The 15,610-nt window shown below is 48.1% G+C and overlaps 1 long non-coding RNA gene across 1 annotated transcript in view; it reads left to right on the top strand.

Annotated features, from left to right (window-relative positions):
- Positions 1-215: 215 nt before the first annotated feature.
- The window catches only part of LOC147624705 (uncharacterized), a 35,977-nt gene continuing 20,582 nt past the window's right edge, over positions 216-15,610 (top strand). The window contains exon 1 of the long non-coding RNA XR_015269122.1: positions 216-482. This is a non-coding gene — a long non-coding RNA (uncharacterized LOC147624705). The remainder of the gene's footprint in view (positions 483-15,610) is intronic.

Below are 15,610 nucleotides of genomic sequence, written 5' to 3'. Positions count from 1 at the left end.
AAATGCCCATACCCAAAGTAAATATCTTTATGCTGCAAACATTACAAAACTCTGGGACATGACACCCACCTCATAGTGTCTTCATTCACATACAAAAAGTACACAAAGATTGGCTCAAGTCTTGGTTGTTGCACCCAAAACCTTGATGAGAGGTGCATCACCCCCCTTGCACCATCATGACTGGCACACACGCTTCACCAATTGCTCTAAAGTAAGCCTTGGCAGGACCAAAAATGGGGCTAAGCTGGACGCCCATCCGGCACGCGTGTGAACTCTCGGCCAGCACGTATAATGCGTAAAAGGGCCGCCTACCTCCAAAATCTGTGCACAGCAAGCAAAATCCCTCCAATGGAACGTCAGCGACAGAATTCAGCGGCTTCACCGAGTCGTCGTCTGGCATCGCACTCCATCCTTCTCCTTGCCGGCCTCATCCTGGGCTACACCATGTCTCGCCTTGCCCACCTGCTGCCCAACCTCTTCTCGTAAGCAACTCAACTCGGTATTATTTGTTGATCATGAACTCTGCATAATTTCTAGTACTCAAATGTAACCGTTATAGACACTTTCTTTACCTGATTAATATCAAGTATAGGTTTCAGTTTGTGCTAAATCCATGTTATATTTACACTTGTGAGTCTAAGGGAAGTAAAGTTTTCTTGTGGATGCATGTATGTGGAGAGAGAGATCTTTTATGTTTTGTTCCTAAAATCCATGGATTTAACACTAGACTATATGAGGTACTATTCTTGGGGTGTCTGTGTGGTTCTACGCACAAGTGGTACTATTTTCGAGGCATAGGTAATGAGTTACAAGTGGTACTATTCCCGGTGCTCATGTGGACTAGGCTAGATCAAGTCGGTACTATTTCCAGATCTATGAGGGTCAAGTGGCATGAAAGTGTCTGTTGTTGACGAGGTTACATGATATGGAATTCCTAGCTTAGACTGAAACCTTTAAAAATTATTGTAAGTTGTAATCTACACTTTAATTTATACCGAGGGTGGACACTTTATTTTAAAAGATCGCCCACTTGATAAATCATAAGTATAGGCAACTGTTGTTATTTTTACTGTCAAATATCTCATATTTTTGTAATACTTGTTTTTGGGGGAAAGCAAATGTAATTAAAGAAGAATATAAGCTTGCTACACATTTGTTTTCCCCCATGTTTTGTTGGTGCCAAGCTTACCGGGCATTGGACTTGGGACGGAACTCCATGTCGCTTGCTCCATGAGAGATTAGGGACAGTGATAGGGAAACACGTTCCCTAAGCACCCTTCCTGGGTGTTGTTTATTATGTTGTTTTTAAGTTACATGTTAAGAAAATTTGGTGATCTTGCGAGACACACTTAGCTTGTATATAAATATTTCTTTGCTAATATGAGTATTACAAGGTGGGGTGGGGGAGGGGGGGGGCATAGTCACAAGGAACGGGGGACGGCCATAAGTAGGGAACGGGGACGGGGGAGGGAACGGCACTCAAAAAATACTTTTTTTTTAAAGTTTTTCCACCCTCAAGTAACTACGCAGGCACCGGCTAACTCTACTTTGTGAGTCCCCCCTATATGAGGAGAAGGCATTTATGAGTAGCACGGGTCACCTGATAGGTCCCGGTTTAAACACCGGATGGTGGCCGATTGTGGCCAGATAGCATGAGACGATTTTGGAGAAGGTTGGCACACTGCCAACCAGGCTACATGCATATGCGGTGAGTTATTATACACCTACTGCATATGGGCTGTAAATTTTGACTCCGTTGCGGTGCGCAGTTTCACACCAGCCTACTTGGGGGAAGGTGCGGAGGGGGCCGTGAGCCCCTCTCTGCAGGGGGTCCGGGGGAGAGATGACTCCCCCCCCGGCCCTTCGGGCCGTTTACGCTAAACTCCATGTTTGTAGCCTTGTAGCCTTGTTCTATATATAGATATTAGATAGGCAAGAGAGAGGCAAGGGCAAGTGAGAGAGAGAGAGAGAGGCAAGGGCCAAGCCTCAAGGGCCAAGGCCCAAGGCCCCAAAGCTCAAGCTTAAATGCCAAACCTCAAGGCAAGAGAGAGGCTTATTGTTCTAGGATCGGAAGGGATGGTTTACAGGTTACGTAAGGCCTTGTATGGTCTTAAGCAGGCTCCGAGGGCTTGGAATCAGAAGATTGATTCCTTCTTTATTCGGACTGGATTTCAGAGATCGGTTGCAGATCCGAACCTGTATCTCTTTCGGGAACGCGGCATGGTCACACTCATCATCCTTTATGTGGATGATCTCATTCTCACCGGCGGTCATGTGGAGCACATTGGAGTGACGAAGGCTGCCTTGTCAAAGGAGTTTGAGATGACCGACTTAGGCTTACTCCACTTCTTCTTGGGATTGGAGATCTGGCAGACCCAGAGGGGGTTTTTCGTCTCTCAACAGCGGTATGTTCATGAGTTGCTTGAGGCCTTTGGGATGGAGAACTGCAAGCCTATTACTTCGCCGATGGACCCGAACACAAAGTTAACCGTTACAGATCCTTGTGAGCCAGTTGATGCCTCGCAGTACCGGAAGTTGGTTGGTTCATTGATCTGGTTGCTGAACACCAGATTGGACTTGAGCTTCTCCGTGGGGCTGTTGAGCTCTTTTATGCAGTCTCCATTGAAGACTCATTGGGACGTAGGATTGCGGATCTTGCGGTATCTGCAGAGTACGAAGGATCTGGGACTCTTTTACACAGGAGGGAATGGAGTCAAGCTCCAAGGTTGGAGTGACTCAGATTGGGGAGGAGATCCAGACACGAGGAGGTCTACTTCAGGATACACTTTTACCCTCGGCTCAGGAGCAGTTTCTTGGAGCAGCAAGAAGCAGCCAACTATTGTCCTTTCTTCGACAGAGGCAGAGTATCGGGCTGCTTGTGGTGCTGCTTGTGAGGTTGTATGGCTGCGGAGGCTGCTAGGCGAGATGGGGTTTCCACAGAGGGAGCCCACAGTCATCCAGTGTGATAACCAGAGTTGTATAGCTATTGCTCGGAACCCGGTTTTCCATGCCCGGACCAAGCATATAGAGATACAGTATCACTTTGTACGTGAGAAGATCTTGGCGGGTGACATCTTGCTCCTTTATTGTTCGACGGAGGACAATGCGGCGGACCTCTTCACGAAGTCTCTACCTCAGGCTACGTTCAGGCGGCACTCCAGCTCCCTGGGGTTGGTTACACAGCCAGGAGCCGAGAGGGGGTGTTAGAGGTCATCTCCTGTCTATTTGTATACACCAGGGCCTCTGTTGTGGGTGTGCCCGCCCGTATATCATTTTTCCACACTCCCCGTATTTTTTCCCTATTTTTCCCATTTTTTCCTAGTGGTTGGAGGGCTGCCAGGTGATGCCAGGAGCACCCTATTGCTGGCCGACTGGATCTACATCAGTCGTGGGCTGTAGGAGTGCTGGCCGACTTGCTTTGCTCAGGCGTAGGCATCTGTAGCTGGCCGACTGCTATTTTCAGCAGTCGTGGGTATTTTCTCAGTCGTTGGGGGCACCATCTGAAGCTGGCCGACTGCTCACATGGAGATGTATATATTGCCCCTCAGCCCCCACCACTTCTTCATTCAGTTTTTCGGGATCTTGTGTATAGAGAAGAGTTTACACACCTATCTCTCTGTGTTTCTTGTGCTGATTATTTTCTGCAGTCTACTTGCTCTTGTCTACCCAAGTTTGGTTGTCATTTCTGCTGCATATTCTGACAGGGGGGGTCTCTGGCATGCGAAGACTTGAAGACGAATCATAAACTTGATTAGAGCCTAATTCAACACATAAACTTGATTTGCAATGTAGAACACTTGTGCCTATGTGCTAGGGTTTTTAGAGAAACAAGAGTGCAGTGGGATGACACACAGCACACACGTGTCCTAAACTACTGATCATTTTGACGATTTGGCTATCCAATGTATATATATGCACCAATGCTACTGGTCGGTGTGTTTTATTGCTATCGGCTAGGTCCACGACGTGCCATTGCCACGTGGCACCTGTGCCTGCCCACGGGCCAATCTTCTGTGTACTACATGTTTGACATGCAATCGGTATGATCGTGTAATGCATATCAAGGCCTTCTTTATATCTCTATGTTAGTGAGCATGATCCACTTTAATCTTTATTCACAAGAGATAGAACCGAAGAGAGAACGTAGAGACGATTTACCCACTTAAGGCCCCCCTCCCGCAAGCAAGAGTATTTGCTTTATTGATTTGAAGAACTTTTGTCCAATGTAGAAAACTTATTGAAGACGGTTGACTGAGGATTGCCAAATGTATGGACAATGTAGACTAGTCCAAATATCTGTTAAACCATCAAATGGGTTGAAGCCACTTTGGAGAGCCTTATGCACATCCAGCTCTGTCGAGGGAGATGCAATATGAGAAGCCTTATGCACACCCAGATTTGCTGAGGGCGATGCAATACTATTGGCTGAATGCTGAAGATAGCTTCAGACTGCCTTGGACCATAGCACAACGAGTGCTTGGCTGAATTGATGTATGTACAAGTTCAAAGACTCTAGTACACATACTTCTGCAATGTTTGACTATAGCAGAATGAGTGCTTGGCTGAATTGATGTATGCACAAGTCCAAAGCCTCTAGCACACTATTGCCAGATGCAGGGGTAGTGATGGGCGAACACTAGTAGGACCAACTAGGGCACCTTTTACCCTCCATAAGGGGTGTTTTTTCCCTCGAGCTCTTATGCATGTGAGCCTACCCTTATTTCACTTATAATTTGTATTGTACTTTGGCACTTTATCCAATACATTACAATTCGTGCCTTTCCTTGTACTTTCCAATGACTTTACTTTGTGTGTTTGTATATGTGGGTTCTTGTGCTTGGCTGCACTTTCTCTCGAACAATCTATATCATTGGCTATTGTGCATCTGGGGGATTCCTTCATGTGTAGGCAAGATAAGTGGAGCAGCTCATTTTTCCTTCTTGTAGCCAATTGTAACATGCGAAAGCTTTGGGTAGTCTTCTTTGAGCCCTAAGCATTGCATAGGAACACTCGATGCGAGAACAACCAACATAGACAGAGAATAGAGAGAGGGAGATGGCTGTATTTTCAGTATATTCATAGAGTACAAAAAGGTGCAATTTGTTGGCTGCCTTAGCGACCCCCAAAAACGTAATCTAGACCTCTAGGATCCTATTCTAGACCTATCTCCAAGGAGATTAGATAGCTACAACGTTTTCTAACATGGCCGTTTATAGGCCCTTTGGTTGCTAGTCCAACTGGCCGATCCCGTCTCCACATTTGGTCTTCCATACCTGTCATTGTTGCATGTGTGGAAGCCGATCCGTAGTAAGCCTAATTAAGAACAAGATGTTGTTTAAACATGATTAAGACAGGAGAGAGAAGAACAGAGAGAGTTGGTGTCAGGGTTTTCTATATCTATATGGTACAAAAAGGTGACATGAAAGTCTGTACATAATCTAAGCCATTCCTTAGGGGTGGCCTCTAGCCCCTACATGACTTCTATTGACTTTTACAATGATGAATGACTGAATTATGTTGAATGATTGAAGCCAATGTTGACTTTTTGCTTATATATATATATATATGATTTAGAGGTGCTCGTTGGCTTATATATATTATGTTGAATGATTGAAGCCAATGTTGACTTTTTGCTTATATATGATTTAGAGGTGCTCGTCGGCTTGTATCCTTGTTGTCGACCAGTTGGCTTGGACAAATAATGTATAAAATGTTCCCTTTAATTGCTGCGCTTACTTTAATGCTGCCCACACCTCCTAGTCACTGTCTAGGACCTGACCGCTTGCTGCCTAGGACCCCTATTGGTTGCCGATTGATGTTGATGTTGATATTGATGATGAAGATGCTACGGCTGATGATGGTTTATTCTATGCCTTAATCAATGTCAAGGTGGACACTTTGTCATCCTTCCTCCTTGGACCTTGACCTTCTACTTTAACTTTGACTCTTTTTGTCTGAACACCTTCCACTTATGATCTCCACTTCCAAGTCTAGTTGAAGAATTGAGCAACTGTTCCACTGCTGTCCCCATGCATGCCATCCCTTTCCCTTCACACAATGGCGGGTCACCTGTCGGAATTGATCATGCCTATTGCTAGGCCTTTGGAACTGATTTGAGAGCTTAATGATGTACTGGTTCTGAGTACATATCCTCAGGGAATGCTTTCCTCTAGCTTCACCTGTTGCAAACCACTCCATCTGCTACCCTGCTCCATTCTTATGATGGATCTGTGCACCTCCTTGGGACTATGCTTAGTGGTATAGAGACGGGTGCTGCAGAGGTGGCGTACGATGACTTCACAAAGGTGGCGGCGTGTAGCTGTAGGGGCGGTGCACGGTGGAGATGGCGGAGCAAGGTAGCGGCGACACAAAGGTTGTGGCGCGGTTGCAGGGGTGGCACATGGTGGAGATGGCGGAGTGGAAGATGACGATGGTGATGATGATGATGCTCTTCCCAAGATGGCTCACCACAAGTTGATATATCTCCTCAAGAGGGTACAAGCGTCTTATATACTTGAGGGGGGAGTCCTTGCTTTTTGCCATGCCTTGCTTTTGCCTTTTGCTTTGCTTTTTTCTTTTCTCTTCTAAATATTTTATTAATAGTAAAAAATAGCCAAAGTTCTTGATTTGTGCTTTTTGCCATGCCTTGCTTTTGTCTTTTGCTTTGCTTTTTGCTTCTCTTTTAAATATTTTATTAATAGTAAAAAATAGTCGAAGTTCTTGATTTGTACTTTTGTAGGTTCAGGGCCTTGCTTTTTGGCCCTAGAGCTGCTTTTTGAAAAAGCAGCTTTTAGCTTTTTGAACTAGTTCAATGTCCTCTTTCCAATGGTGTCCTCAGCTCTCGGTCAACCTAGTTTGACTTTTTGCTTTTTCTTGCTTTTTGACCATGACTGGTGCTTTTTCTTGTGCTAGCTTTATGAATCCTGTTCCCATGTGTCCATCAACCTATCCATGTGTCTGGACATGAGTTCTATCATGTGAAAAGAGCTCGGAGGGCCAAATAGACTATATAGTTACATTCCCTCTCTCTTATATCACAGTTGTCCTCAATTGTGGGATACAGATATTCCATATGTTCATGGTACTAGCCCCATCTGGTGTTCTTGTGCATCTGGTCTTTCCTCATATATGTAGTGTCTTTCTTTATGCCTTTTCTTTGACGGATTCCTTGTTCTTGATGGTACTGTTAGAAGTCATCTCCTGTCTAGTTTTATACACCAGGGCCTTTGTTGTGGGTGTGCCCGCCCTTATGAGGTGTTTTCCCATTTTTCCCCACTCTCCGTATTTTTCCCCTATTTTTTCCCATTTTTCTGAGGCTTGGGAGGGCTGCCAGGTGATGCCAGGAGCACTCTGAAGCTGGCCGACTGCATCTGTAGCAGTCGTGGGCTGTCAGAGTGCTGGCCGACTGGATTTGATCAGACATGGGGCACCAGATGCTGGCCGACTGCTGTTTTTCAGCAGTTGTGGGTTTTGTCCAGTCGTGGGCCTCTTCCAGTGCTGGCCGACTGCCCTCTAGGGGAGTATATATAGCTCCTCAGCCCCCATACCTCATTTGTATCATATCTCGGGATCTTCTTGTGTATATAGAGCAAAGTTACACGCCTACATCTGTCTCTCTCTTGTGCTGTTTTTCTGCCTGCGTTTTTGCTCTTGTGTTCCCAGATTTGGTCATCATCTCCGCTGCATATTCTGACATGGTATCAGAGCCTAGGCTCTAGATAGGTCTTGGGATTTGTGTGAGCTAGAGGGGGCTGTTTTGTGGCTGATTGGTGGACTGTTTTGGACTGTTCGGGAAGAGGAGAAGCAAGAGGAAGGCGGGCTGATTTGCTGGACAGCCACTTGCAGGTATCAGTTCTTCTTTGTTCCCACCCACCCACCCTTTTCAGAGTACATCCCCGCTATGGCAGATCTGTTTGAGATGGCCGAGAGACATGTGAAGATCCCGACACTCCCCACGTTCCCGGTGGACCGTCAGTTGGACGGGAGCAACTACGGCATATGGAAGGTGATGATGGAATCCGTTCTGGAGTCCTACGATCTCGCCGATTTCGTCGTTGTTGGTGTTCCACGGCCGGAAGTAGAGGAAGGGGAGTTACCGTCAACCCGAAAGGACCGGGAGGCCCAGACGCAGATGTGGGATCGCGTCAACGCCAGGGTCCGTTCGTTTATTTTCCTCAATTGCACACCACAGGTAATTAATCATGTAAAGCACATGACGCTGGCCAGAGGTATATGGCAGCACTTGGCTTCTCTGTACAACAGGGTATCGCCCATGAAGAGGATTTCTTTGGAAGTACAGATGCGGGTTATGAGCCCTGCAAAGTCGTCGACGATGCGGGAGCATATTAACAAGCTGCAGGCTCTTCAGCAGGAAGTTCTCCAGGCTGGGAAGGAGATATCGTCAGAGGACATGGCCATCACGTTGCTGTCACATTTGCCCTCTTCGTACTCAGCATTCTACTCGTCGTTGATTACCAGTGGCAGGCTCAGCACCATCACGTGGGAGGAGCTTGTGCCCATGGTCTTGGACCAGGAGGAACGATTTACGAACCCTCCTCAGGGTGGAGGTTCGGAGGCCTTTACTGGCCAACGGTCGAAAGGCCGTAACTCGGGCAAGGGGAAGGCTTCATCGGAGAAGTCTTCTGAGAAGATGTCCGACGCTGACCGCGAGAAACTGAAGGCAGAGAGGACCTGTAATGATTGTGGCGAGAAAGGCCACTACTGGAGGCAGTGTCCCAAGCGGAAGACCGAGAAGGGTGAAGACTCCTCAGCAATCACGAAGACTCCGGCTTTTGTGCACCTGGAGGTGATGGACACCGATGCTTCATTTTCTTCAGGCAGGGAGGAGATTGGAGGACTCTCCGCAATGGATACTCGGGAGTGGATTCTCGATAGTGGTGCTTCCAGGCACATGACTCCTTCCCGTTCCGGTTTACAGGATCTCTGCATGGTTTCTGGTCATATTCTTACTGGGGATACGTCCACTATCCCAGTTCACAGTGAGGGCAGGATGGAGATAGTTCCCGATGGCAGAGGGGGGAAGCATTCCTCCCAGGTGTTGTATGTTCCGGCACTTGGTTTTCATCTGTTGTCAGTGCATCAGGTTTGCAAGACTGGCGTACGGGTGGAGTTTGATGAGCATTTTGTTGCTCTCCGGGACAAAGCAACAGGCCAAGTGGTTTGGGAAGGTGGAGTGGAGAAAGGAGTTTACAGGCTTTCAGCACTCTCTCTCCCAGGTCCTCAGGATTGTGATGAGTGGCAGTTTAGTAATGGCTACTCAGGTGTGGATACGCTGCAGGAGCGGGCTTTCCGAGACCAGGTGGTGGATAGCTTGCCAGTAGATGGCAGCAGTTGGCAGGAACTTTCCAGTACTGAGGTTGGTAGTTCTTGTGTTCGTGAGTCAGAGGAAGCTGAACAAGTCACTTATGCTCTGATGTCTCGTCGTGTTCGGGACATAGTACTTCCAGTAGTTGAGGATGTTCTTTCCACGGGGACCTTTCGGAAAGCCAGGCAGGTGACAGGTGTTTACTTGCAGAAGGAGGTGGTTTCTCCAGGCTTTGTGGTTCCGGATTCAGAGGGGGTGGTTGACAGGTTTCATCAGGTTTCCAGGACTTGCTTGTGCACCGTAACAGGTGTTGATCCTTGTGAGCAGTGTGATGTCTCTATGACTCAGAAGCTGTATGGTTCATTGATCTGGTTGATGGACACCGGATTGGACGGGAGCTTCCTGATGAGGCAGTTGAGCTCTTGGTTGCAGATGTCTCTTTGGGAGGCAGGATCGCGTTTCCTGTGGTTTCTGCGGCATGCGAAGGATCAGAGACTCTTTTACACAGGAGGGGGATTGTTGGATGGAGTCCGACTCCACGGTTGGAGTGACTCGGTTTGGGGAGGAGATCCGGACACGAGGAGATCTACTTATGCCCGAGGAGCAGTTTTACGGAGCATGAGGAGGTTACATTGCAGGTTTGGGCTTCCACTGAAGGAACCCTTGGTCATCCAGAGGCACTTTGTTCGTGAACAGATTGTTGCTGATGACATCTTGCTGGAGTTCTGTTCGACGGAGGACAGTACGGTGGACCTCTTCACGAAGTCGCTCTCAGGATTTGCTCAGGCGGCACCCCAGCTCCCAGTGGTTGGTTACACAGCCAGGAGCTGAGAGGGGGTGTTAGAAGTCATCTCCTGTCTAGTTTTATACACCAGGGCCTTTGTTGTGGGTGTGCCCGCCCTTATGAGGTGTTTTCCCATTTTTCCCCACTCTCCGTATTTTTCCCCTATTTTTTCCCATTTTTCTGAGGCTTGGGAGGGCTGCCAGGTGATGCCAGGAGCACTCTGAAGCTGGCCGACTGCATCTGTAGCAGTCGTGGGCTGTCAGAGTGCTGGCCGACTGGATTTGATCAGACATGGGGCACCAGATGCTGGCCGACTGCTGTTTTTCAGCAGTTGTGGGTTTTGTCCAGTCGTGGGCCTCTTCCAGTGCTGGCCGACTGCCCTCTAGGGGAGTATATATAGCTCCTCAGCCCCCATACCTCATTTGTATCATATCTCGGGATCTTCTTGTGTATATAGAGCAAAGTTACACGCCTACATCTGTCTCTCTCTTGTGCTGTTTTTCTGCCTGCGTTTTTGCTCTTGTGTTCCCAGATTTGGTCATCATCTCCGCTGCATATTCTGACAGGTACATCTTCATAGCTTGTCACATGTGTTAGATATAATTAATGCATACTTACCTTTTGCAAAAAACTAGACACAAGCTAGTCAACAAACAAGTATGCATCATCCGCGTCTACTGGGTACTCTAGGTACTGGCCAGGTAGTCTTCTGGAGCCCAGTGGACTATCACATGCCATAAATCCAAGCATTGTCCACACATCAAAAACAGCACACAAAGTCAAAGAATTTCAAACATACATCAGTATGCAATGCACAAGTAATGATCCTCCTGTTCATGGATTTTCCTATCTGGTTTTATCGAAACTCAGACTCTCGCTCCAGACCATTTGGTCACTAGGACCGCCCTAGAATTCTTCCATAGTCATCTGGTCGCATTGACGCCCAACTATGTAATCCAATACAATCATCTAGGCCATCTGGTCGCAATGACAGCCTGACTGCGAAATCCAATACAGTCATCGAGGTCATTTGGTTGCAATGACCGCCCAATTGCGAAATCCAATATAGTCATCTGGGCTATCTGGTCGCAAAATGACCGCCCAACTACGAAGTCCAAAAATATCTGGCATCGTTGCCATCCAATGGGTCATCTGGCACCATTGCTTCCCATATACAAATCTTGCTCTTTGGGCTTTCGGGCATCGTGGCCACCCAAACTAGAGCATATTCAATTAACCATTACATAAGTAAGATAATGATCAATTTCATTTCAGTATAAATATATACAATGAAGAGAGCTAGAGGTACAATCCCTCCCTCTTAAATATGTCTTGATCACAAGACGTCTAAGCCTGTACTTCAAATACATCGGGACCAATCATAAACTTGAAGAATATCTTGGTAGCCCTTGAAGTACTCTTCTGGCATTCATTTCGCATCCATAGGCGAATAGTTCTTAAACTTCAAGAGAAATTTTCTTACCACTGTCTTTCCTCTTTTTCTCACGGAATGGAATACAATCTGTTCCGGTTGCAAAATTTCTTGTTCTTCCATTTCTGGTGGATCCTCCAATACAGGCTTCTCTGGGGGTAGTCTTGTATATGGCTTCAATAAGCTAACATGGAAGGCATTATGTATCCTCCAATGATCTGGAAGGTCCAATCGATAACATACATCATTGATCTTCTTGGTAACCTGAAAAGGTCCTTAGTATCTTGTCACGTGCATCCTACACTTGGATGCCACGTAGACATATCTGTACAGAAGGTGTAGGACCTGGGGTGGAAAACTGGTCCCATGTGAGCCCAGTCCGGGACGAGTCAGCCAGGGTTCCACTCCAGTCGTCCGGGGTTAGTAGGTGTGCATTGCATGGTCACAGGGAATGGGTATTTTTAGACTTGGGAATGTTGGGGATGGCAGCATCTCCCGGTTCCCATTCCCGTCCCATGTCACTCTATAGTCACAAGGAATGGCCATTCTCAATCTGTCCTTCTTTGGTTCACCTGACAACTCCTGTACACAGCCGACAGCATCTTCAGGTCATCTCCAAGTCCCCACTTCACACAGCGCTCCATGTCCTAGTCTTTAATCTCTTTTTTTCATAGTCACAGGGGACGGAGGGGACGGAGGCTTGGAACGCCGGGACGGCGCAGGGACGGGGACGGATGGACGTCCCCCACGAAACGTTTCTCATCACAGGGGACGGCGACGGGGACGGCGCAGGGACGGGGACGGCGCTGTGCGGGGACGGTAGAGAGCCGTTGCGCCTGTCATTTTTGGCCGTTGCGCCTGCCCGTTTCTAGCCGTTTATGGCTGTTGGCTCTTTGAGGCTTGGCCCTCTCTCTCTCAGGCTTTCCTCTCTCTCTCTCTTGCCTATCTATATAAGAAATAGTCTCTACAAGGCTACAAGCACACACAAGTTCACAACTCTCAAGGCTCAAGCTTTCAAGGCTCAAGCTTCTTCTCTCTTCCAACTTCCAAGTTCCAAGCTCTAGGGCCTAGGCTCTCACCTCTCCCTCAAGCCTCTTGAGTCTTGACTCTTCCAACTTCCAAGCCTCTAGGCTCTCTCTCTCTCTCTCTCTCATTCCTCAAGGCTCAAGAGTCAAGCCATCTTCAACCATGGCATCCTCCTCACGTGTCGGGGCTTCTCGTAGGAGGACAACGGGATGGACATGGTGGGAGGAGGTTAACTACACCACATCCGTTCATGGAGGCGGTTCTCGGCCATGGGTATGCAAGCTTTGCCCGTACCGGCGAACGGGTGGCGCCGACAAAGTGCGAGCCCACCTCTTGCATGAGAATGGGCATGAGGTGAGGTTTTGCACGAATGTCACGCCCGAGAAGAGACGGGAACTTCTTGACAAGCTTAGCGTCTACGAAGCGGTCGAAGCGACAAGGACACCATGAGTGGCCGTGGATCCTGTGACGATGGGGAGAGGAACTCAAGCCTCTACAATGGAGTCATGTGGTGGATCGGGATCATGCACACCATCACCTTCACCATCAAGTCGGAATGTTACTCCATCCACGACACCGGCACCCTCCATCTCCACGGCCTCTCAATCATTACGTGGCCCGCCCACGGCGACAATCTACACTTGGGGAGAATTGGAACCCCAAGTTGAAGGAGGAGGTGGATATGGCGGTGGCCCGCTTCTTCTTCCACGACCACATTGTCTTTCAAGCGGCTAGGTAAGTGCAATCGATCATTGCCAATTCATCATTCATGTTTTCATCATCCTAGTCCCCTTCTCATTAGTAAATTACTTTCTTGAATAGGTCGGAATACTTCAAGGTCATGGTTAAGAAGATTGGGGAGTATGGCTCAACCTATACGCCCCCCTCATTCGAGAGCTTGCGCACTACATTGCTCGAGAAGGAGAAGCGCATTGTAGAGCAAGCGGCCGACAACACAAAGCGGCAATGGGAGAGGAACGGAGTCTCCCTCATTGTGGATGGATGGAGTGACACCCGCAAGAGGAGTACTTACGGCATGGTTGCATATTCCCGCGGAGAGATGTACTTCATCTCATCTCATGATGCATCCGGCACTGGGAAGAGCGCAGATGTGCTTGCGGCGGAGTGGGCTACCACCATGGAGATCGTTGGCCCCGAGCATGTAGTGGGCTTTGTTGCGGATGGGGAGCCTTCCAATAGGGCGGCGGGAGCTATTCTCCAAGGTATGTATGGACATGTCACGGTGTCCTTTTGTATGGCTCATTGCCTAAACAACCTCCTAAAGGACATCGGGGCATTACCATGGATCAGCCCGCTCATTGAGGAGGCCAACACCATGGTCTCCTTTGTCCTCAACCACCAAAGACTTCGGCATGAGTTCAACAAGAGGTCCTGTCTCTCTCTTCTCAAATATTCCGACACCCGGTTTGCCTACAACTTTCTCATGTTGGGCCGGTTGAAGGACTGTAGCGGTGCTTTGAGGGGGCTTTTCCTTAGCGACGAGTTTGTCGCCATGCAAGAGTCCCATACAAACACTGGCCAAGAGTGTAGGCTACGGGCGGATGACGCCTCTTGGTGGGAGCGTGTGAAGACCACAGATGCTATGGTGAGGCCCATAGTCCACCTATTGAGGATTGTAGATGCTATGCAACCATGCATAGGCAAGGTCTACAAGGCCATGGATCGCATGATAGAGAAGTTGAAAGACTTCGTGCCTGATACGCATGCCTTGTGTCTAGGAAGGTGGAATTCCTACTACTCTCCATTGCATGCAGCAGCTTATGTGGTGGACCCAGAATTCCAAGGCAACAAGCAGGAGAGCGACCGGGAGGTGAGCGCTGGATGGAGGATCATCTTGGATCGTCTTGTGCCTGATGCATCGGTTAGGCGCAAGATCAAGGACCAGCTTTCGATGTACAGGTCATTTCATGGCTCCTATGGCTGTCATGATGCACAGGTTGACCGCTCCAAAGTTGGTGCTGCTCTATGGTGGGAGGACTTTGGTTCAGATGGACCGGACTGCAGCAGCTTGCCATCCGCATACTTAGCCAGGCCGTTAGCTCCTCTTGCTTGGAGCAACTTTGGAGTACCTACAGCCACATTGCCTCTAGGAAGAGGAACCGACTCGGGGTAGAGCGTGCCAATGACCTTGTCTTCGTCAGCGCGAACTTGCGAATGCTTTGCAAGAGCGTGACCAAGAAGGCAGATTCCTTCACCGAGTGGGAGATGAGTCAACAAGAAGAGCAACAAGAGGATGAGGTGCAGGAGCAGCATGCCAGTGAGGAGGAGACTGAGGATGAGCTTGATGCTTCTTTGGCACAAGCTACCCATGACCATGAGGCGAGCACTTCACGTGGATGATCATTCATGGATCATGATTCATGGGCCTTACTACTTAGCTCTAGCCTCTAGCCTTTAGTCTTCAGCACTTTTTTGTCATTGACTCATTTGAGTATGTATTCTGCCTCCTTAAGGCTTAGTCCTGACTCCTGACTCTTGAGTCTTGAGTCATGACTCATTTTGTATCTACTTAATTATTAATATGACTCAAAAGCTTACCATTTTAGTGTAAATTTGTGCTCATTTTGATGTACTTCCAAAGTTGGATGGATGACAGAGGGACTCCAGGAATAGAGTGGGATGATGACATTCATCCAAGAATAGGTTGGAATCCCGTCATCAAGTTTAGCAGAGGGGGATGTCATGTGCATGAATATGCCATGGACATTCTCACATATTATCCAGAAGAGGCAGCCAAAAAAAGCATAGTCACAAGGGACGGGGGACGGTGACGGGACGGGGGACGGCCATAAGTAGGGAACGGGGACGGGGGAGGGAACGGTACTCAAAAAATACTTTTTTTTAAATTTTTCTACTCTACACTTATTCTACTTTGGACTTTGACTTTGAATAAGATCTATGCCTCTGTTCCCTCCAGTCCCCAATCGGTTCATGCCTTGACTCTAAACACTGTCTTGGTCTTCATTCCTAAGAAATGAGTCTGGCACTCTCACATCACCCCTTGGAGGATAAACCTCCCTTG

Source organism: Cibotium barometz, chromosome 25 (genome assembly GCF_041138505.1).
Source record: "Cibotium barometz isolate CiBa-2024 chromosome 25, ASM4113850v1, whole genome shotgun sequence".
Classification (NCBI taxonomy): domain Eukaryota; kingdom Viridiplantae; phylum Streptophyta; class Polypodiopsida; order Cyatheales; family Cibotiaceae; genus Cibotium; species Cibotium barometz.
The sequence above is the reverse complement of the archived record's forward strand: the minus strand, read 5'-3'. Positions and strand labels throughout refer to the sequence as shown.